The sequence below is a fragment of the Corvus hawaiiensis genome, chromosome 11 (assembly GCF_020740725.1).
Source record: "Corvus hawaiiensis isolate bCorHaw1 chromosome 11, bCorHaw1.pri.cur, whole genome shotgun sequence".
Lineage (NCBI taxonomy): Eukaryota > Metazoa > Chordata > Aves > Passeriformes > Corvidae > Corvus > Corvus hawaiiensis.
In genome coordinates this window covers 22,155,883-22,180,376 of record NC_063223.1, presented here as the reverse complement: position 1 = coordinate 22,180,376, position 24,494 = coordinate 22,155,883, and the positions used below count along the sequence as shown (strand labels likewise).

The 24,494-nt window shown below is 43.4% G+C and overlaps 1 protein-coding gene across 9 annotated transcripts in view; it reads left to right on the top strand.

Annotated features, from left to right (window-relative positions):
• RAF1 (Raf-1 proto-oncogene, serine/threonine kinase) overlaps window positions 1-24,494 on the top strand; it is a 65,516-nt gene that overhangs the window by 8,694 nt on the left and 32,328 nt on the right. For 3 of the 9 annotated variants that reach the window (XM_048315779.1, XM_048315776.1, XM_048315772.1), the window contains exon 1: window positions 18,820-18,936. The exons of 1 other annotated variant lie outside the window; for it this stretch is intronic. The gene's annotated coding sequence lies outside the window, so the exon portion shown is untranslated. Of the gene's footprint in view, window positions 1-18,167; window positions 18,190-18,819; window positions 18,937-23,622; window positions 23,767-24,494 lie in introns of those variants that run through there. 5 more of the 9 variants (XM_048315780.1, XM_048315778.1, XM_048315777.1 and 2 more) reach the window with 3 other exon arrangements.

Sequence of the window (24,494 nt, the reverse complement as noted above, 5' to 3'; positions counted from 1 at the left end):
TAGGGCCAGTACCTGTGGCCAGAGACTGAACTATGCAGTCAATTCCATTAGCAGGAATTCCTGAACTGTTCCTACATCACCAGCATCAAACCTCTTCAGATGCTGCCCTGGGGTTAGACATGGAGGGTGCAGCAACACTGTGTGGAGGCACCTCTGCTTTAGTCTTGTTACATCTAGAGGTCAGTAAAACTCACTGGGGTCATGCCAAGCAGAAAAACGTGGAGTATTAGGGAATATGTGTATGCTATATACGTTAAAGCTGCTTCCTAGGTTGCCATTCACAATCACTGTTGCTTTAACTCCATCTCCCTGTACGAAACCTGACAGGGCCCTTCTGTGATCACATCTTCCCTTGCAATGGAGCATAAATTGTCAGCACTCAACTGCAAAAAGACTCTTTGTGTGTCTGGTTTGGAGTAAGCACAAAGATAATACAAAACATTCAGATTCTCTTGTGTTCCTATAATTTCGCTGCTCAGAGTCCCGTAAATTATCACTTGATGGGCCTTTAAGATTCTGCTTCAGTGGAATTTATTGGGCAATATCAAAAGCAAGCAAACAAGTTAAGAATGAAACCCAGCTTCCAATCTAAGGGTAGTGTTCAATGCTGAATTGTCCACAGAAATTGTAATTGCTTTCTAGCAGGAAGCAGAAGATGTTAAATCTCTTTCAGAAGTAGAAATTAGTCCTGCACAGATCAAACTCTATTCATATGCAAAGACCACTCATCAATAAATTGCAGCTGCCTGAAAATAACTGCAAACCAGTAGAGAATGCTTATGTGGATTTGTCAAGTTAATTGCTTATGTAAAATTGCATCTGTGGGATGACACTGATGAAACTCATGATTTTCAAATATCTCCTTGGCCTGTAGAGTGATTACTCAAAACGTATTTCTTCAGAAAAAGAACTCATCAAGGATCTTTTGACAAAATGCTTTTTCATTGGGAAATGAGATTCACACCCAAAAGTTTTGCATGGAAACCAATTTATTTTGGTGCAGCTTATGTCAGGGAAGGTCTCAGAGTTCTAACACAAAGTTTCTGGTTTACATGAGGCATCCCTTCATTCCAAATTGTCACAAAGTCTAGGCCAATCACTTGGAACAAAGAAATTCCAGGATTTTGCTCCTATTTTTGTGTATTTATACAAAGTAAACCAGTTCCATCAGGAGAGACTGAAAGACAAAAAGAAAAAGAGGAAAACCAGCCACCAGAGCTGGGTTTGGGTTATCCCACCTGGGTCTGGCAGAACCTGAGGACTTGGCACATACAAAAGAGACTTTACCCCTAATTTTTGTAGTGTTTTGTTGACAAGTTTCAAAAATGGTCTTGGCTGTATCCTCTAAAACTGCTCAGCCTCTCCCAGCACCGTCCCCTTTCATACTGGGTAGAGTCTAAAAGGCCATTTTCCTCCCTCTCTAGTTATCTTCCCCTCATGGTCTCTTGGAGACATCACTGAAAAGGAGAGATTAAACCTTTTTCTGTTGTTTTGGTGGCTAGCACTCTGCTGTGTGTAGGCCCTCTGTGACGAACAGCTGGAGAATACCTTCAGCTATAAATTTGGTGCTGGGATTACAGAACTAACCTCAAAAAGCACAGGCTGGACCCCAAAATGACCTGCAGAAGAAAACTTCTACCACAGAAAAGAAAAAGTGTGTATCTATTTATTTGATTATCTGGAGTCTCCTAAATTCATGGAATGCCGTTTGCCTTGGGGAGCAGGCACTTCTAAAGCTGCCTGGCAAAACAAGGCTGCCAGTGCCACCTCAGCTGCAGCTCCACTACCTTCCCTCAGCCAGTGACCCACTGGAGACATCCCTGAGCAATCCTTGTGGGATCCAGCTCTCGTTTGCTGTCCTTATTTATGAATTACATTCCTGTTCCTTGGGGAGAAGGGATAAGGACTGGCCTGGACTCTGGGTTACTTTCTGCTCCTTTTTTCCTGTGAGGGCTGGATTCTTGATTCTGCTTCCCATTTAACCTCAGCTGAAAAAAAACCACATTGGGTCTTGAAGGAGAGAAAGAAGGGTCCATCTGCCTTGTGAAGTAATGACCTGGATGCTGCATCCCAGGAGATGGAGGAGCAGATGGTGAAAGGACTGGGAGTGATGAGAGAGCTGGAGCTGCTGGATTTCCAAAAGAATGGCTCGATCACAGGACAGAATCATTCTCTGCCTGGTAAAATCATGAGAAATAACCACACTGCTCTGCCAGAGTTCAAAAGGATTGGTCAGGGACCATCGTCTGTTCTTCAAGCCAGGCCACGATGGTATCACGGATGGGCCACACTCCTGAGGATCCAGGGAAGAATTTCCCTGTGCAGGATCAAACAGCAAGTTATTGATGACTGCCTTCAGGAGATGAGAGCTTAATGCAAACACAAACTTGTATGTGGCCAGAGAATTCAAGATAAATTCCATGTAACTTCTTATTTTCAACTTTCCAGTGGAAGTCTTCATTTTCAAAAATAGTTTTGGAAGGAAAACTACTTGGTATTCTTCAGATCTCCCAGAATGTTAGATGTCAGTGGTGTTTAATTGTCTTTCCCATTAAAGATCAGATGAGCCCAAGCTAAAGAAAACTTCGGACAGCTTGGAACTGAAGTGGCCATCACCTTTATTCTCTAGGAACTTGCTGCTTTGGGATGGCACTTTCAGACATTTACAATTTGGAATCAAATAGTCTCCATAAAAAAATGTCAGGGGGCAGCTGTAACTCCTGCAACATCACCTGAATTTTGTTCCTTCTTTTAAAGGCCGTGGGGAAAACAGGGCTGCTAGGCAGGGAAGGGCAAAGTTCATATCATTTTAATGCCACTCAGTCTGCTGAGCAGTGAGTAACTCTTAATTTGGGTTCTGTTTATGTTTTGGACAGCAAGAGCAGACTGTTTATGCTGCAAGCATGTTGGTGAGACTCTTCCTAGGCAGACATGTGAGATTTTACAGATATTTGGAACAAATGGTAAGAATGGAAAAAGAAAATCAAACTTAAACCAGAAGCAGTTTTCCCTGAGAGGACAGACATGCAAGTAGATGCTCTTGGAGAGCCTGCCCTTCTGTGAGGAGTTTCTCTACAGGTTGCTGAGAGATTTTTCCCTCTTCATTCCCCACACCCAATGGAAAAGAAGGGAGGCAGATGCCTCAGACAAAGGAGCATGGTTTTGCAGCTGGGATGTTCTCCTACAGGGTGGAGTTTCTTGTGCAGGGACACCTCCACCTGCCTGGCCCAGGGACATCAGTGAGGTTCACTCCTGCTTAACTCCCATGGCTCACTTTGCCTCTCATCCCCCAGAAGTGGGATAACACTTCTCCAGCTGACTCATGGCTGAAGGGAGAATTTTATGTAGGAAATAGCCGTGTGCAGTAAATATCTCTGTTTTCTGTTCTATGCTCTACAATCCTTCTCCCTGATCCAGGTGGGCTTTTTGTTGTTTTCCAGTGTCTCCCTCTTCATGAACACAGTTTCCAGTGTTAGTAAACATTGGAGATCTTTTCCTTGGCAATATTACAGTTATGTCCAGTGCTGGCAGGATTTGGAATGATGAATTTGTCCCTCATATAACCACTGTCAATGCCTCATAAACAGTTGTGGAAGTGTTGAAAGACCAAGGGGAACCTATTTCCACTGCAAGGATAGGAAATTGAGGCCTGGGGAGGTTGTGGACCCTTCCTGAACAAAGCATCTTCCAAATATGTTCCAGAATGTCAGAACTGCATGCTCATTGCAGTAACACCCAGGAGTCTTGTGATGTTTAGCTTATCTTTTCTTCCTCTTTTCTCACTGAGGGATGGAAGTGTAAAAAGCAAAGAGAAGGAGTGAAGATTGGAGATTTAACTCTCTCTAATGTCTCACAAAACACCTCTGAGATGGCCTTTGCAGCATGATTGATGTCCCAGAGGCTCTGAACCTCTGGGTGCTGCTTTGGGCACAGCTGGGGCGCGTTCTGGTGCCCACGAGTGCATGAGGAGCCCAGAAGGGCAGCGGGTCCGTGTGCTCAGGTGTAGAAGCTGCACTGAGTGGCTCTTCCAGAGCCCCTCACACAAAGCCCAAATCCAGGGACACGTGGAAAACTCACAGCAGAACTGGCAGCTCCACCTCAGCCTTTCTCATTCGGTGTCACCAAGTCCTGTGACTTCCTTGGGTCATGTGAGGATGGGAATTGGTCTTGTGAGGATTTGAGAAGTTCCAGCTCCTCTGTGGATTTCAGCCCAGGACAGGACAGGACCCCTGTGAAATGCTGGTTTCCTCCTGGCTGTACACTGCAAGCAGCAGCAGCAGCAAGGCTGGGACAGAACAGAATAACCCAGAGTGAAACGCGGGGCACTGAAAGAGCTCTTGAATTGAGAGTGGTGGTAGTAATCTGAGATACCCCCTTATCTTCTGGGAACAGAGGGAGAACAAAAACAGGACTAAACAGGATTATCTATTTTTACTTTAGTGTGGTCTCACAGTTTTGATGCTTTGGAAGCTCCAGGTGTACAGTACAATAGATATTCCCTGTTACTGCCTTGTTGTTCACACTTTTCCCCAACTGATTCCCACTATCACTAACAAAGTCATTTTGCCATTCTTGGAAATCTCTTTATTGCATTTAACTTAATCTCAGAGCCAGTAAAACATTTAAGATCTGCTAATTTCAGTTACTTCCTTGAGTGACTTGATTAAGTACTTTCTGGTAGAGCCACAATTTGAGCCCTTCACTGCTTCAAATCGAAAGCCTTTGTGGTTGTTGCTCATTATCATCTGAAATTTGCCATGATATTGTCGTATATATTTTTATTGTGCATTCTATCTTAAAACCACAATATTTCCTTGTTAACACATAGCTCTATGAAGAGAATTAATCACACTTGAATATTCAGGTATTCCAGAAAAGAAAGCTGGAGTTAATGGAGCTGGATAATGAGAGTAACTTTAACCAGCAGGAGCTGTGACAGGCTCCACAGCCAAATGGGGCTGTTGCTGAACTCCTCACTGGTGTCCTGATGTGGGAGAAATGCAGAATCAATTTATGGGCTAATTAAAATTCAAGACCAGTTCTAAAAGATGGACCTGGCAAGTTATGTGCAGCTCATGGCAGAGCCACTTTTTAAGTTTGTTTTGTCATGAAGGACATTCTAAAACTTTTTTTTTGTTTCTCTTTCTGGCTGCATTCCATGCTGGAAGGAGCAAGAGCTCTTCCATGTGGTTAGCAATACCCACTTGGCCAATGATCTCATGCACCAGGGCTATGGAATGATGCTCTTTGCTGCCATCAGTGATGAACACACTGCATCAACCATTAATTATCTTTAACCTGTCACAGCTCAGCACTCTGGTCTTTTCCAGTATATTCCAATGGAAGTCTCAAGAGTTATTGTATCTTTTTTCCTTTCTTCCTTAGAAATGTTTTAGGATTATGTTTTTAATAAGGGCTCTTTGAAATACTTCGGATTTTGGAGAACCTTATCCTGGAGCATGTTACTGTGGGAGTGCAGGCTGCCCAAACTGAAATGCCAGCACTGCATCTCTGATTTCCTGGGTGTCTTTATTTCCAAGGACATGTGATAGAAAAGCAAAAGCCCTTTGTATTTGAGAAGCCATGAACTGCCTTCCTGAGGGCAGAACCTCCAGGTGGGGTTGCTGGACACTCCATATCTATTCCCTCCTCGAACAGAGGGAATTAAGAGGCTTTGTGATGATGTGTTTAACCAGAAATAAAGGTGTTACCCATCGCTTCCGTGCAGTGATTTCTCTGTTCTGCCACGGGACACTGCTGGAGCACCAGGAGAGCTGAACTGCCCCTGACCTGGGCCACTGCCCTTTGTGGTGCTTTGTGCTTTTCCCAGAGTTTCGCTGAATATAAATTTTTCAGTTTAAAAAAAGCAAGGATTTCTTCCACGTTCACATTACATCACTCCATGTGACTCCTTGGGTGGCTATTTTTGTAGCCTGTGGTGATATCACTGAGTTCCTAGAATCACGATGATAAATTTTAGCACTGAACATTTATTTAGTTGAGGAACTTCTGTATTTTTTTTTTTTTTTTTTGACTGCAGAGTTCCTCATTGTACTTCTCTTTTCAGCCTGGCTTTCTGCAAACTGTCTGTTTACCACGTTGGGTGGAGTCTGCTCTACTCCCCAGAATACCTGCATGGGAAAATGTTATTTCTCTTTCCCATCCTCTTTTTTTTCCCCCCTTAATTTTATGTAATTGTGAGAAATCTGGCATGAAAATCCCATGTGTTTTAAACCTGCTTTTTAAAAACACATTGCACACTTTCATGGGGCTTTGTGTTGCCAGGCTCTGTATAAACAAAAACCCTGAGTTCAACATCTTTTTATATTCTTCATGCACCTTTATTCCAGAAATTGACACTCCAGATGTTTCTCTGGGATTCACCTCTCATTTTCAAGGATTTTCAAGTTATTTTTAGAATTTTTGTAAACACAGCACAGCTTTTTAACCCTTTAATTTAAACCATGTGGGTTTTCTGCTTTACTGTCAAAACTGTTCTAAGTGTTTTTATGTCATATTGGTATTTTTTCTGTGTTGGAGAAGCAACTCTGTGTTTATCCTACTTAATGAAACAAAGGCCAAGCATGGCAAAATGTGCTCTCCAGGATTTTGTGAGGGAACAAGAGCATCACTAAAGCTGAGCCATAATTATTCTGAAAAGCCTAGGCTGTCCTGGCTTAGCAGATCCAGATTCCAACAACTATGGAACAGATGGAGAACAGATCTGCACCTAAATCTTGTGTCCTAAATACTTTTCAAATTAGGAGATGCACAAGTAATTTATATTAATAATAGATTGCTTATTTTTCAATAATATTGATTTTATCAATCTATGCATTTTGAAGTAACAGCTGAAGGGATAAAATGCTTGCAGGTTGTTTAGCTTAAAGATGCTATTCTAGAGACTCAATGTAATCTAGAAATTTTAATTCAAAAAACCCAAAAAACAACTAAAGGGATCTTACCCTCCAAATCTGAACAGGATGAACAAGGAGCAATATTAGCTGCCAAGAAGTCATTGTGTAAGTCATAGTGTAAGTTGCTTCTAAATGGCAATTTAAAAGCCCTTGGCTCTGGTATTTCAAATATAAAATCATAGCAAGCTGAACACAAATCCCAAAAGGCAACTTAGAGAAAGCATAAAAGACTTTCAAATGCCCAGCAATAGAAAATCAGCCTCCAATTCAGGAAAACCTTTCATTGATTGCTACATCACTGGAAGTCAGAGTGGGAGAAAACCCTTTTCTGTTCACACACAGCACCCTTCCTGATCACCTGTCACTGGATTTGTCGTGGTTTGATAGAGAATATCTACAAATACCCAGCACAGTGCTGACTTTCTGAGTTTCTCTAATTCTCACTCAAATCTTTTCAGTCCCTACAAGATGACTATAGAGGCATGTGAGTGGTGCTTGTCCTATGGAAATAACTGTATTTTTTCTCTCATCCTTTTCTCTCCCAGCTGAAGACTCCTAATGCAGTTAGGTGCTTATCATGTAGGAGCTGGTTTCTATCTCTCCAAATCCCTGGTGCCCTTTTCTCTTCCTCTTAATTTTGTTACACATAAATTGCAGTGCACAGACCTTCCTGCTGTGTTCAAAATGTGGTACAGCCTTAAATCCTACAATTTAAGTAAATACTCTCTTCTGTTCTGTTGTCATCTCTCCTCCATCCTAAACTCCTGATGTTGTTTCTTGTTTTAACCATTGCTGAGCACTGAGCTGGCATTTTTAGGGAGCTCTGCCCAGTAAATCCCACCTGTCTTTATCTGGTTGACAAGAGCTAAAGCAGAACCCCTGGCTGCTAACACACAATGCAGGCTGTCTTTTCCTAGACCGTTGCTTTGCATCCACTTGCATAAGGTGGAATCTACTATTTCATCATCTAATATTGCACTTTTTCAGTGGCTGCGTTTTAGCTTCAAGCATCTTGAAAATTTTGTTTATCAGCAAATTCTCTTGCCTTCCAATTTACTCCTGCTGTTATTTTTTATGACCTTTTGAAGAAGTCACATGGGCTTTCTTCGAACAGGCTAATACCTGTGGCAGGTAAATTAATTATAATGTATATGGGATTTTGAACAATAGATTAAAAAAGAATTAACAGCTTGAGCTCTGACTGTACATCATGATACTGCTGCTCATGTGAGCGCGATAAACAGCTGAGTAAGCAGGGCTGGCCCTTGAGATCTACTTTGCATATGCAAAAGCTGCTCTTTGTGGGATCAGTTTCCAGCTGCTCAGGCTGCAGTTTCCCAGCCAATAACTCGGCTCCGTGGGCTGCTGCCAGATGGGGAGATTCCAGTCCCTGCACACCTCAGCCTTCCCCGGCCGTGCTCACGGAGCGCTGCGATGGAGTTAGTCAGGAAAACATCAAATCTGACTCACGGTGCGGTGCCCTGAGCGCCGATCCAGGGTGCGAGAGGCAGAGGCTGCAGCTGGGGCTGCAAGGGGAAAAGGGGCTGTCCCTCTGGCACCCTTTGGATTTTAGCTCCTCGTCGAGTCTTGTTTTACAAAATATTAACTTATTTGAAAGACTGCCCAGGTTTCTGCTGCAGCAGAACAATCCCATTTACTCAGGATACGATTGTACTGTTAAACTGCACCTCAGCCCTAAAGCATAGCACTGCTCCTACTTTTTATTCACGGAAGGAAAGATGAGGCTCAGAGAACTTAACCAAACCCTGGTTTTCTCCATGTTGTCTTAAGCAAATCCTGGTTTTCACACTGCTGCAGAGGGAAACTTGAGCCCTTGACAGAGCCATGGACTGCTTGTCTGCACTGTCAGACCTGTGAGAGCATCACTCGGGAGGAGGTTACACTCACACCGCTGCTGCTGGAAGGGAAAGCTTGTGCCTGGAAATTAAGCCAAAAATTGAAATGTTCTCTGAGGAAATACGAAGCCTGACTCAGTTAATCCGTCTGATAGCGTGAGTCTAGTAAGAATAACTCGCCAAGCTTTTTTAGCTTAATTCTGTGAGTTCTCTGAATGGAAAGGCACCCCCCTCAATCCCGAATGCTGAATACAGAATACCAAGCCCAGGGGAAGCTTAAAAATCCAGCAGTTGAGGCTGTTTGAAGGTTGGTGTTGGTGGAACTGAAGGAACTGCATGGCACATCAACAGCTGCTTCCCTGGGACACACTGCCTTTCCTAATGACATTCATTAATTTGAGAATGCTAATGAAGACCAGGGCTGTTATGCCTTGTAGTAAATAGTTGTGGCAAGAACAGTATTTATAGGGCCTGCTGCTTTGAAAGTTTTCTACTGCATTCAGTCACTGTGGAAGGATAATTCTGTACTCTTGCCTTCTGTGATAAAAGTTTTCTTGGAACTGCTGTTCTTTCAGTGAGGAACGCAATATTGAATGGAAAACTACCAATTTTCATAAGAAAATAATTGTTAATTTTAACAGCCTGCATAAAGGATTCTTTACAATACTGTTCAACTTCGGCTACCTAGGATTTTATATCTTTGTCAAGTCTTTTACAAAATAATATTTTCAATATGTTGTTATTCTTTGAAAGCCTGCCCAGGTTTCTGCTGCAGCAGAACAATCCCATTTACTCAGGATTAGTAAATTCTACAATACCAGCTACTTCCAAGTAGTGCTTTCAGACCGAAAACTGCAAAGTAAAGGTGATTAGGACATCTTGGCTGCTTGCCAAATTCCACAGCAGGCTTCCTTGGCAATTATCATCCCAACTGTTTCATGTGAGCTGTTCTGCAGCAGTCGCACCTTCCTCTAGGAAAAGAGATCTTACAGAAAGGGAGTCTGAGCAGTTCCTACCTCTCGCCTATTTCATTATTTATTGTTCCATATCACTACACAGCAGTGGCATATTTTGTGTAAATTCTTTCCATTACTCACAAAGCCACACAAACAGCTCGGAGCTTTCCTCAGAGAATTCTCAACTTCCTGCAAAAACAAGCAACAAAAAGCTACCAGGAAAAGTAACCAAAGACTTTTATTCACTTGAGTCTATTTCCTATTCCTAAGAGAAACTAGGATTTTCCACGTGCTTAAGTTAAATACTCAAGTGAACTACATTACATTAAACTAAATAAATCCATGATATTTTGTTGTGTCAAATATGAGAATGGATCCTATTTCTTATCTTTACTCAAAGACTTCCTAAGGTTGCTCCAGAAATGGGAATTCCTCTTGAGTAGCTCTGTTTTATACAATCTCAATAATACACTTTACTCTGATAGACCTAAAAATCTGAATTTAGGCATTTGGTTGTAATGGAAATATCCTGAACTATCCTAGGTATAAGAAAAGCAGGAGTGACAATTTATTTCATTTTATAATATATTTAATTTATAATAATACATATACTGCATATTATAGTTAAAATATTATTAAATTTGCTTATAAAGCATGCAATTTTTATTTTGAACAAAACTATGTCTACAACCATCAATACTTCTTTAAGAAAAAGTGCAGTTGACTGTTTTCAAAAGGTAAGTGAAGAGGAAGAGGGGGAAAAAAGAAGGCAAATAATTTTGCTTGCATTCTTGTCAGCCAAAAGCGTGATCCTACTTGAAAACTTGGTATATCAAAATCCATTTCTTGAGGAAATAATTTATTGCTTTGTACTGAATGTTTCACCCAAATATTTAGTAAAAATAGCCAATCTTGAAGTCTGAAAGCTACAAGAAGTTAGATAATTTCCCCAGAGAGTGCTGGGGCGAAGCATCAGAAGATTGCCTGCACCAACATATCTCTGGTCACACTGTTCCTCATCCACAAGAATAAGGTTTTCACAAGAGGAGGAAAAAATCCACCGGGGTTTATTCTCAAAAGACAGCCTTGAAAGAGGTGTATCTGTCAGGTGTGTCCTGGGGAGATGTCTCAGCCCTGAAGCTCCCCAGATGGCAACAACGCCTCGGAGTTTCACCCTCCTTCTCTCAGCAGAGCCTTGGCTTTCCTGCAATTCCAGAGCCACCAGAGAGCCCCAGTGCCTGTGCCACTGCAGCGACACTGCTCAGAATGAAGGTGATAGCATGGGATCTGTGTAAGAACTGAAATGGGGGGATGCTGAAGCCATCAAACCCCAAGTTGGAATTATCAGTAAATGCATTATTACACACTGGCAACAAAACATTGCTATTCCTTTCCATCTATTCAGCATTTTATGTGATAAGAGGGAAAAAGAACCTTTTATGCTAGAAGTTAGCGTGTGAACATAGAATCAGTTATTCTAAGTTACAAATACTTACTTTATGAAAAGCAAAGGCTTCAGCTTGGCTTAGATTTTGCTTTTTTGGGTATTTTTTGGCCTCGCTATCAAATTAAATGGATGTCTCAGCAATAATGTTCCAGCAGTTACTCAAGTCCTTATGTCACAGTTCCATTTATAGGGAGGGCAGAAGAAAGCCTTGCATAATTTGTTGCTAATGCAAAGCTTCTGTCTCCAACAGAAATAGGTTTGAGGGTGAGGAATGTCTGAATAAATGAATGTGAATACCTGTGAGTATTAGATGTGTATCTCCAAAGTATTAAAAGTACTCAGGTACAAGCAGACATGTCCACACTCATTTCTCTGCAGTTGCTGAGATTGAACAAATCTCCTAACGCAGCACACTGGGCTCCTGCACTGAGCTCCAGCAGGAGACTTGTATGTTTGCATTCCTTTGGCCTGATGTCTTTGCTAATTACTGCTCAAGTAATTTACTTGTTTTGCTCATAGCATTGTTTTGGGTTTTTATTATCTTGCAAAAAGAAATTAAAAAAGAAGTTCTTTCAAAAATAAGACCAAAGTGAACATCTTGTATTGGAGGCTTTAATCATAGTTCAGTAGACTTTTGTGTTGTAGCAGAAGCATGTCCTGATGTATATAATCAACCTGATTACCGATGTCCAGTCTGAGAAATGAATGTGCAACAGCAAAAAAGGCCTCAGCAAATGAAACATCTGACAAAAACATCCCTCACCTTTATAATCAGACACCAAACGAGCCATATCCATGTGCAAGTTTTTAAAACATAGCGTAGCTACACTGGTGTACCATGTTAGAGCTTCCCAGGGGGAATCTCCCAGTGCCTTGTGCTGGGACAGAACAGTGCTGGCCCCTGTGAGGGATGTGTCCATCAGCCCAGAGGGAAATGTCCCCCTGTGCAGCTCAGTGGAGCTCTGCCGGCTCCGTGCTCTGGACAGGGCTGGGAGGAACCTACCCTTGTGCAGCCACCAAGCCTCATCAGCTGCATGACCAAAATCCTGCCCTGCTGGCACATTTTCCTGAGTGAGCTGCTGCTGAAGGCAGGTGCTTGCAACATGAGTTTTAATTGTCCTAGCCCTCAAAGCACAAATTGCTCTATAGGACACGGAGGACAAGAATCAAAGGCCGGCTACAGCAGGGGTGTATTGCCAAAAGTAACGCAGCCCTTTGATCACCTATCTTTGTTTATCTGAATGTTTGAGATGAACTTGAAAGACAATGGATAAATAGGCTGCAGCTGAAAGCAAGATAGCTTTTTTTTTCTTATTTTGCATTGCTTTTTTGTACCAGAATCCAGTTAATGAGAGTTGCATTTCTCTCAGCGCATGAATGCAGGCACATGGCTAAAATGGACTTTTGTCTTCTTGCTGCCTACATGAACCTTTGAGTGGTGCAGGTATTTATGACCTTATACCCACATGCTAATTCGTGTGTGTTATCTGGGAACAGCAGAGCTGCAGAGCAGTTGGATGGATTCACTGGCTGCTTTGGGTTTCCTTGTCTCTGGAATCTGCCTTTGATAAAAGCCGAGAGTGACGGCGGCAGGGCAGCAGTGAGGGTTTCTGTGCACAACACAAACACATCACAGGGAGAGCAGAAAAAACCACTTGGGCTTTTTGATGAAGAGACAGAACAAATACGATTCGTGAAGAGATAAAGGAAGGTTTGTGTGTTTTTCAGCTACAGTCCGATACATGTGTGCACAGCCTCCTATCTTACCCTGTCACTACTCATTCCACACTCATGATTCCTCACAGAAAAATGAAATTTTGTTGTCATCCTGTACATTATTACAATGAACAACTGCAATTCTTCTGCTTGTAGAGAGACTAAATATTGAATGGAGTTCATTTACCACGAGAAATTGTCAATGCACAGCTTAATGCCACACTAAATAAGATGATAAATCCTTTATGTAGCTCTCTATCAGGTGTAATTGCTCTGCTGCAGAAGAGGTTTTTAGGGTATGTTCAGGCTGGGTTCTAAAAATGTTTGTCAGGAAAGAGCTATTTATGCTTTGTTATTTTTAAACTGCAGTACCTAGCTCTGAAGAGATTTTGTTGTGGTTAGACTTTTTCAGAAAGTCAAAATAAACCAAATAAACCAGTTTGGTTAGGTTTCAAAAATAGAATACATGTGTAAATCAAAGTGCTGTATTTATTGTCTCTGCAGTAGGAATGACTGTTTAAATAGACACAAATTATAGCCTAGATTTTAAATTTTTTAAAATATTTTCCTCTTTTTGGATCTCAAATAATGCTTATTCAGACTGACTTTTTATTCACTGTGCAGGTGGCACTCATCAGTTCAGCATCTCCACATGAAATTTATAAAACATTATTCTAAAATTATTTCCATGCTTTGATATTCTCAGTACCCAGTGCTATCCCAATTAACCTGGTGCATTTGTCTTGTGCTCTTTGAAACTTCCTATGTTCTGAAAGGAGATTTACCCAGACTCTCAATCCTTTCCAAAATTATTTGGAATTTAACTGCTATTCCTCCAACACATTCCCAGCTATGGGGAAAAACCAGTTATGGTCATAACTGATAAAATACATCTGTACCTGTCAGCCACAGCTTCACAGAGAGCACTTTGAAGCCATGTGGCTTCAGGGATATTTTCTATTTGATTTTTCTCAGCTGGTCTGTACAAACAAATGGGGGCACCAAGGTGTGGAACAGCAGAGGACTCAGAGGACAGGGGCTGGGTCATGAGGGAAAATGGTTTGTGAGCAGGACCTGCACTTGACATCTCAGGTTTCAAAGCTCTGAGCAGCATTCTTGCATGTCACAGCTTCTTGTCACACCAGGAGAAAGTTAAATCTTGGTCATAAGTGCTGCAAATGACTATCTAAAATTCAGGAAAGCCGCTTAGCTCAGCCTGTCTGGAGAGGAGCCTGAGAGAACTGGCTGGGGGAGAGCAGTGCCTCTGAATTTTCCTAGAAGCAAATTGCATTTCACTGAAATTGGAGAGCCAGCAATGCTCTGCTGCACTGCACAGAACAAGGCCAGAGACACTGGATATCTGCAATACCATAAATGACAGCAGCAGCTAATGCAGGACTGGAAACTGCTGGAGAGTTTGTTGAAAATTCTAAGAATCTTTCATGTAAGATTATCAGTGAGGAAGGGCTAATATAACTTTATTTTTTCAGCAGGAGGTTGCTGTTTACTGTTTATAGAGCTGCACTCAGAATAATTTAATTACTGCAAGGCGTAATGAAAAGCTGTTTCAATTTTATTCTGAAGTGTTCCCACACCAACTGGTATTGAAAAGCTACATAATTGATGTTTTCATCCAACATATTTAATCTTAATTTTATAGAAAGACACCATATAAGTATGAACACCTAATAGATATAGTAAAGAGATGGAATTAATTCTAAAAGAATATACAATAGAGGACAATAGTCCTCTATGGAATAGTGATTTTTAGATAAACGTGTTTCTTAAATGAAAGCATTAAAGCAGTGAAAAGAAAGGGAAAAAATGAAGATACTAACTTCAATTTCTATACAGAATAAAGCAGTGAACAGATGAGGCAAAACTTGTTGGCAGCATTGTGAAGGCAACCATGGCCCAGTGACTTCAGCTGGGGGTGTAAAATGTAACAGAAGAACTTTGCAGGACAGCTCTTGGTAACTTAAAGTACTCAAACTGAATTTCCCCTGGAAGTAAATAAAGTGAATTGAAGCCATCTGTGCTGTCATTCCTTCCCACTTCAGTACGTGTGAGGTGTATCAGCCTGTCCTGTGTGCATGGCTCCACCTTACACCGGCATGAAGATTCATTGGGCAGTCCTGGGGGTTGGGGATACACAGACCTGCACAGAGCCTGGCTGGCTTCAGTGGATCTGCTTCCAGAATCCAGCCTGTCAGGGAAGTAACAAAGTCACTGCAAGCTTCATTTATCACCAATTAGATAAAAAGGGAAGCTTTTGGAAGGAGCTGACTGTTGTGTGGTACCTATGGGAAGTCAGGTGTTATTTTCATGTGGAATAGAGAGACTCCCAAGATTTGGCTGAAGAGCTGCTGGACAGGGTGAGAAAGGCAAGCACTGCAACCAGCCCAACAGCAACCACCTTTAGCTGGATATGGATAAAGTAAAAAGTTGACAATTCGTGCAGGACAAAGCAACAAAAATAATGGTTTTCACTCCAGCAAAACAAGTGTACTGCACTGTTAACAGCTTCATATATAAGATGTCCTGTTGTTGTAAGGCAATTTATGCAATTTAAATTCTCAGTGCATGAAAAACCCAAACTAAAAATTATATTCCACTCCCTTGAACACTTCAGTGACACGGGAAAATAATAAAGTCTTTCAGCTGGATGATAAAATATAAATAGTTTATGCATCATCATACGAATAAGGGATGCCTTATTTGGCTTCTCTTTTAGGTTGCTAATGCTTGATTTGTTCAAGGCCACTTTCTTCATGGTCTCTGTATGCTGGACTTCTTTTGTATCTAACTTGACTTAAATTTTTTCCTAAGCAATGTTCTCTTAGTTAAAAAAAAAAAAAAATTATGCAGGAGTAAGAGAATAATTTGCAGCATAACCAAACCTTGCAGAAGGACAATGCTTTGACTGTGGCTCAGAGGGAAGCACCCTGGATAAAATGGCAAAGTTTGTCTATAGCAGTCCTTGGTTTGAGGAGGAAGGAAGTAAGATTTGATACCCAAAATTCCATAATAAAGTGAGTATATGCATTTCTTCTTTTTTCCAGACAGCATTCCACTCCTAATTTTTGCTGCTCATTCTTCTGAGGCTTATAGGTATTAAGGGTACAATTAAGGTTATGTGGTGCCACTTCAAACATTTGATATTTTTTGGAGAATCCCCAAGTAATGACAGCCAAGTAGACTGGGAACACAGGAATATTGCAAATGGAAACACCACAAATAAGGAAAGGTTTCACTTTTCCATGCTCCTTTCCAGCAGGCAATGTGAAAACTCTTCTCAAAGATGGGGATCATCCCTCCCATTTTGGACTGGGAGGAAGCTGAGGTCCATGAGGCTGGGATGGCTTTGCCTGTGTGACAAACCCACTGGAGGAAAGGGAATTAATCCCCAGGGCTACAACCACCAGGCAGACTGGCCTCACACCTCCAAAGAATGGTGCTGTCACTGGGCCTAAAGCCCAGTGGTTCTCGTTTTCCTCCTAATCACGCCTCAGGCTGCTTTTTGTGCAGGTAGAAGACACCCCAGAGAGTGGAAATGTAAGATCTGATTATATGCCTGGACAAATGAAAGTCTAATACCTGGACATTCACACTTTAGACATCTAATCCCAAACATAAACCAGATCAACCTCGGGAAGAATGCTGGTAATTTTCAGTTTATTTTGGACAGTCTGTTCAGTTTTCATTTCCCTTCTACTTCAGTGCTGTAATGTTTCAGTTTCCTTGTTTGCTTTTCTGTTTCTTTCTTGCAATTATTGTCTTTCTTTGCATGTGCTGCATTGTTTAACTCGAAATTTGGCTTGCTTTCCTACAGATCTGTGTTTATTTGCTCCATGACTACAGCCCTGTTCTAGTCTTTTAAAAGAAGTTTAAAACTTTATGAAAGGTCTTTGTCGAAACCTCCTTTTCTTGAGGTGGTTTTTCCTGTCTTCTTTCCCTCTTTCTTTTCAAGCTCCTCATTGTACTTATATTTTATATTACAGTATTTTAAGATCCTTTTGCATATTTTGCTAGAATCTGTACTACTCGACCATATTACATGGACATGCTTAGTCTAAAACCATGTGAATATTTATTGTTCACACTGCTTTGAGTGTAGTTCTGTATTTTTTTCTCCTGGGCCGAGTTTTGCAGTCAGACATATGGATATGACTCCTGTTAAAGTTGCATAAATAAACTGGGTCTGTGCATCACGGGACTTGTTCAGTTTAAATGTGACATTGAAAAGTTACTCTATAAGAATTCGAAAAGAAAGATTCAGATTTTAAATTTTGCCGTTGGTGGATACCACCTTGGTCTGGATTTGGCATTTTGGTAGGTCTGAGCCCATGGCAACAGGGAAGAGGAAAATAAGAGAATAAGATCTTTTAATAGCTGGCATTTCCATGTGGTTTGTCTCGTAAAAGAGTGCTACAAAAGCTTAAGTATTTCTTTTAGCAATGTCCTCTAAATTGAAGGCATTATTAGACTGGAATCAGTGGTCACTTTCAGAGTATGTGGGAATCATGGTATTCTAGAGACATGGAAACTTCTGTTCCAGCCTTCCAGAGCTCCTGGTTGCCATCCCCATTTCAATCCCCTATGACTTGGCAACCCCACCTCTTCCTGGAGGTCACCAGTGCCTTAGGACTCTCTGTGTTTTGGGGTTATTTTCTTATTTGGTGCTTAGGAGAGGCAAACCCAACAGTGCTGCTTTTTCCTTGTCCTTGCTATGCCTCTCTGAGGTTAACGTGACTTCAGCTGAACTCGGGTTTTGGTTTCTATCAGAACCTTCTTCCGCAGAGAAATCCAAAATAAGGCTGAGAATTTTGCTGGAGGCTCTTTTTTAGAGTAACGCTAATTTAATTAACTTACTTAATGTAACTTACGTGACTGTAAATGCAAACGTGTAATGCTCTGTAAAAACAGTCCTAGGAGAAATGTTTTCCTCTGCAATGGCTATCCCGAGAAGCTGTATTTTGGGGTGATAATTTGTTTACTATTTTGATGTGCCATTCTGTATGTTTTCAGAGCTAAAATAAGCGAGCTAACAGCGAGCAGAGCCCTTTGGTATCCCTACTTTTCCATGGACGCTGTGCTGAGTAACACAGGGATTGCTGCCTGACAGCTGGTCGCTGTCTCCTCCAGGAAAAGAGCTTGCACGCTACTTTTTTTTTATTTATTTTTTTTTATTTCTCCCCAGATACCTTTCCCAGCAGCTCACACCCCACCCCTCAGCACGTACCGCCCCTTGGGAATTGCTGCCTGCTCCCTTCAGAGCCAGGGTTTGCTTTGCACAGGTAGGACAGAGCTTGCTTTGCCCAGGTAAGGCAGGGCTGGGCTGGCAGAGGTAGGGCAGGGTTTGCTCAGCTCAGCTCAGGGCTCAGGGGCTCTGCTCCGGCAGCGCGGCCGATGCGGGTGTCGGACCCAGCCGGTGCCGGTGCCCACACATCGGGGCTGACGCGCTGCCGATGCGCCCCGCTTAATTAATTAGCTAATTAATTATCAAACTACTGAGGGACTCAGCCGAGGCAGGGCTGGTGCGGGTGCAGGGAGGCGGCCGGCTCTGGGAGCGGAGGGCGGGGGGTTGCTGTGAGGCGGCAGCGCTGCGGTTGCCTGAGGGGAGCCGGCTCTGCCGCCCCATCAGCGCCCGCTCCAGCCCCCGGCGCAGCGGCTACGCTCATCCCGCACTCCCAGGCCGGGTCGCGGGCAGCGCTGGAGGCGCAGCGGCGGCGGGATCCCATCGGGATCCCATCGGGATCTCCTCCTTCCCTCCCTCCTCCCTCAGCCGAGCCCGCGGCGTCTCAGCCGCTCCCAAATGGCGGCGGGGCGGAGCGGCCGATCGGCAGCTCGGCGCTCCCCCCGCTAGGCGGGGAGGCGGGAGCGGCCGGGCAGACGGGCGCAGGGACGGCGTCGAGCGCCGAGCGGGCGATGGGCGGGGATAAATGTCTGCCTGGGCGCGGGGCCGCCATTTTCTCTGAGGCGCGGAACGAGCGGCGCCGGGCGGGACCGGGGCGCGGGGGACCCGCCAGGGGCCCGGCACACAGGTACGGGTGGCCGAGGAGTGCCGGGGGCGAGCGGGAGAACCGCTCCCCGTATTTCCGCTCTTTTCAGTGCTCCGTTCCGCGCTGGCGCCGCTCCGGGCTCGGCCCCGGGCGCGCTGACCCGGCCGCCGCCTTGGCCGTAAGGGCGGGTGGCCGCTCGGCTCCGGCAGACACTGGCGAAGGAGGAGGAGAACCGGGCGGCTTCGGGCCCGCGGAGCTTCGCGGCCGGATCGCCCGGGCCAGGCCGGGGCTCCCGCCGCGGGGACGGTGCCGGGAGGGCCGGGGCGGGGCGAGGGTGCCCGAGGGTCGGGGGGAGCGGGACTGGGTTGTGGCCGCCGCCTGTCAGCGCCAGCGCGGAGCCGCGCGGGTGGGCCCGCACCGCCCGGGGAGAGCATCCCGCAGCCCTGGAGCCGTGCCCTGTGCAGGGAGAGTGAGAGCGGGCATCCCGCAGCCCTGGAGCCGTGCCCTGTGCAGGGAGAGTGAGAGCGGGCATCCCGCAGCCCTGGAGCCGTGCCCTGTGCAGGGAGAGTGAGAGCGGGCATCCCGCACAGCTGGAGCCGTGCCCTGTGCAGGGGAGGATGAGCATCCCGCACAGCTGGAACTGTGCCCTGGCCACAGCCGTGGCTGTGCTGGCCCGGTCTCCTCGGGTCCCCGCTGTGATGCTGTAGCTTTGTCACTCCTGCGCTTCCAGCGGGGCTCCCTGACCCTCCTGTTACTGTGATCCATAGTCTGCTGAACTGGGAGTAGAAAAAGCCTTCAGGTGTATCAGCACAACTGGATTCTTTCTGCTCGGGCATTCTTGGGTTTGAATTGCTTGCTTGATTATTTTTTGTAACTGAAATTCAGTTAGAATTTGCTAGCAGGAGATTGTTTTGTGTCGGGATTTCTTGTAAGCTGTTCAGCCTTACCAGGTAGCAGTGGTGTTCCTGCAGAGCCCGGGCTCCAGCCCTGTGCTCTGTCCTGCCTCTCTTTATCTCCAGCCTGACTGCACACACCAATAACCTGCCTGTCCCACTGCTGTGCCTTCTTCATCTTGCCTGTGACAGGCCAAATGACTTGTGTAGAATTGTTTTTCTTCCTAGCCTTGAAGTGACATCCATAAATGCAGGGACCTTAGCTGGCCAGTGAGACTGCAGAGCCAGTTGCAGTGGGATTGCTGCAGCACAGTGTGTGTTCCAGCTGCAGCTGGAGGTTGTAGGTGTGCAAAACAGGAGGCTCTGTAGTGGTGTAAAACTCAGAATCTTTCCAAAACTGAAGCCAAGTTAAAATATCTGAAAATGTCTTTTATTTTAATGTTTCTGAAAAACCCAGCTCCAGATATTGCCTAAAGGATCACTGCATTGTGCTGAACTAGGATATCATTGGAATGGGCATGCTTATTCTTCATGACATGTCTGCAGTGTTGGTGCAGAAGGAGAGATTGAGTTGATGAATGTGAGAGTTAATTCCAGGCAATTCTCTTAAATCTCTTCTGGGGACACCCACTCAGAATGGAAGTGGCTTTAGTTTGGTTTGTCTTAATGAGAATTTTCTGCAGGCAAACCCTAAGGCTGCAATTAATCATGAAAGAGGTAGGGATCTCTGTGTATGCTCATGAAATGAATATGGTGACTGATTAATGTACTAAGCAATTTAATCTTAGATTATTAAATCAGAAGTGAAGTAGCATCATTGGGTTGGAGCATTGATGCTTTCAGAGACCTGGAATATGTTTTTCATATGGTTTGTTGCTATTCTTATTATCTTCAGGACTGAACAACTTATTGTGCAACACTGCTGATTAACCTGCTTTGAAAGAAAAGCTGGAAGTGGAAGAAAAAATGCCTGTTTTTTCTTTTTTCCAAAGAAGATCTAAACATTTTTTTTCCAGTTGAATTCCTTTTCCATTTTTTATTCTTAACCAACAGTGCATTCTGTTCAAATTACATATGAAGTCACTGCTGTCTCAAGGGCCTGAACTTACTACGTCTTATTAAAATAACTCATTTTCTAAACCACAAACATGACCCATGGAAATCATTGGTCAGCACTTCTTGGTACGCTAAATCAGCAGTAATTTCTTCTGGGACATGTACTCCCCTCCTCCCCCCAGATTATTTATGTGGTTCTTTGCACTGTTGGAAAACCAGGAGTTGAGAAGAAAACCGAGTTTTCCTTGCTGGAAAACATTAAATTCAGAGCTGTTGGTTTCCAAGCTCCTGTAGGAGATGGGAACCAAAAGCTGTTAGGTTGAATTGTTTTATGTAAAGGAGCCTTCAGTCAAGATTGAGTGCAGGAGTTGAGTTGATGCACTCACTTCTGTGTTCTGGATACAGGATGTTTAAATTGTTTTTATACTGCTAATTAAGTTAGTAGAGCAAATGAACTTGCACAGTCGAATTCAGTGCAGGGTGGTATTTGGGTCTCTGCTGTACACTCTGTCCTTTTCTGTGCTGCCAGAGTCGTTCCCTTTGCCACACCTCTGTCACACCTCCAGCACCCCTCTGCTCTTGCTTTAAACACTCCCCGGTTGTTCTCCTCCTCCCCTTCCCATGTTGTCACGTTCTTGTCCTGCCTCCCTGGGCTGCCAGCTGGGCAGGAGGGAGGGATTTCCGTGGATTTGGGCTCCTTATGTGGTGATGTGCTCCTGCTGTGATGCCCTGGCTGATGGAGAGCAAGGAATTCCTTCGTACTTTGCCTTCCTATTTCAATATCCTGTGGGAACGTCCTATTCTTTGTGCCTCTGCTTAACTTTAGTTGAAATGAGAGATACCCCAGAGTTCTGGAGGAGGGGCAGGGCAGTTGGCTGCCACAATCACCTAACACCAGATGCCCAGGGAATGAAGATAATGGGGTTTGTGCGGCTGCGTTTCCAAAACTTTCATGGCAATTCAGGTAGAAATGAATGATTGAAAAGGATGATTGTGTTGTAAGAAATAAGTTCCTGGATCATCTTCTAAATTAGAAGCACTGAAATCTAAGGAGTGTGTAACGAAAAACAGTATTTAGAGTTCTATTTATAATAAAGCCATCAAATTGTGTAAGTCAAAATTATCTTTATTTGGGGAAGCAACAAAAGTCATCAAAACAAGATGAAAACTTGTGATTTCCCAGATTTCAAGCATGATGATTGAAGCATGATTTCAGTAAGTTTCACTTAAGTTTAATTTGTAAACAGATGTTTACATCTACATTGTACCAGGTTTGATTGATTTTGTGTAGTTGCTTATACAAAACTCTTTGCTATTTTCTGGTATGAAATAATATCCGCTGTGTATTGAATAAGGTTGTGGAAACATTTGGTCAGCTCTACAAATTAATTGAGAGAGGAGTTGATGTAGCAGTAGGGACTTGGCTAAAAAGTCTAACTTTTAAATTAACATGGTATGTTAGCAGTGACTGTGAATTAGCTCACGGCTTTTGAGACAGCATGAAGTAGATAGAATTTATTCTGTATGGGTAACCCATGTTTAGTGATGTTCTTACTTTTTCTGAAAAGAAAGTCTCCTTTGGCCCAAGTTCTGTGAATAATTCTCTGAGCTCTGCTGGCTCTTGCTGCGTGCGCTGTTTTTTTGTAAACAACGCTTTTGCTTTGAAAAGCAGCTGGCGCACGTTTATTCCTTTAGTGACTTGAATATTGTGTTTGTACTATAAATGTCATCTGTTTTACACAAAGTTGATTTTATTGCAGCAGTGTGTACTGACCTTTTACAGTTTAATAGAATATGGTCATCTTGTGTACTGAAATGCTGCAGTGCACATAGCCGATGAGGGTAAACAAAGTGCTGGTCTTGAGTCACTTGTAAATGAGAAAAGCGTTTTCTTGGTAGAGTTCAGAGCTAGGAGTTAGAACTGATAATTAATAAACAGTATGTTTACATAAGTATTCTTTATTCATTCAGGCTTTTAAGTGATGTAGTCCACGTGATCGAATTGTGTATTTTCCAGTGGGTTTTGCTTGCTTCTGGGAGTAAGGTTTTAACAGCAAGACTCGATTTGTGTAGAACAGCAGGGTGGCAAGTGCAGGTCGCTGCGTTTATTTGCAGTTGCAGGTGTGGCAGCTCTGCCGTTTCTGCTGTGGTGCTCCAAACGCATCCTGGATGCAGCAACGGAGCAAAGCGAGAGCACAGCTTAAATCAGAACTGTTTAACTTCGGGCAGAAGAGCTGGAAAACTGCCTTGCGAATAATCTGTGCATGTGGTGAGCGTGAAAGTGACTGTGCCGTGTTTTCTGGGCACTATCTGGAGATCTGCAGTGGGACCTGTATCTCCAGCTCCTGTGATCTGAGCCCCCTTTTATGTTGCTCGCAGTTTCGTTGCTCCGTGCAGTCTCTCCCTCGCTGTGTTGTGGCTCTGCAGATGCTGCGTTGATTACGGGGTGCTGCTGTTTTCCCTCGCTGCTGTGCCAGTGCTTCATCGCAGATTTCACTCCCGTTGCGTACCTGCCATTGGTTCGCCCCTCAGATGCTTCAGTTCTGACAAGCAGCTGACAAAAGGGCGTTAATTAATGGGGCATTCCGATGCAAAGACGTAGTATCGGTAGGAGCAGTTGAGCCATTGGTGTATTTTTAGTTCACAAGCAGAGGGAGGTTGCTTCACTAACTCGCAGCTGGGTGTGGCGTGGGGTTAACCAGATTAATTAAAGCTGGCTCAGAGGTTCAGGCTTTTAAAAATGGCTCTGAGCCCCCATTATAGTCTTCTGTTATATAAATTTTTTCACTGTAGAACAAGCTGGAGTTCTGAAAGTGAGGATTTTAGGAACACTGAGCTGAGAGATTAACAAGAGGAAGATGCAGGATGGTGCACAACTAGAAGAAAGATGTGTCTCATGCTGTTGTAGGGGAAAACATTTAAGGTATATATTGAAATACTTTAACATATGACCAGTTTTCCTTTTTCTGTAGTGTCTTTTAGTTTGCTTCCAGTGTATGTCCCTGTCAGCTGTATCAGTAATATGTTCTAGCTTTTGGATATTCCACTTTCTTGTTCTCAGGCATTTAAGAGTGTTTGCTCAAAGTCTAGTCATACTTTCAGTATTTTATGGTGGTGTTTCAGTCTATTAGCACACCACAAAAGGCACTGCTGTCTCTCTACTCACTTGCTGCCTGTGGTAGAGATGACTAAATTATCATGCTATTTTCTTTATTCAAATTTTCTTCGTGTATAAGAAACGTGTGAGATTTTACATAAGAGTTTTTTGGTGAAACTAAAGGAGCATGGTGAGGCAGGTGAAGATGCCATGTCCTCCCTTTTGTTTGCATGGAATTGTTGCAGAAATGCAGGAACACAGAAGGAGAATCCTGCAAAGAACAGATAGAGGGGACCATTAGACTGGAAGCTTCAATGGTGGAAGTGTTGCTGGGAAGAAAAAATACTGGTTAATCGTATTTTAATTTTTTTTTTTTTCCAATTCCTAATTTATTGCTACCCAAAAAAATGCTATTTATGTTGTTTCCGAGTCATTATCGTAGAAGGTACACTATTGAAAGTTTCTCGTAAAGGGGAAAGTAAAGTGGAGTTTAATTCCACTTAATGTGGAGGTAAGAGTGCCTGTATGACCTCTCCAGCTTTCACTTGAAAAGG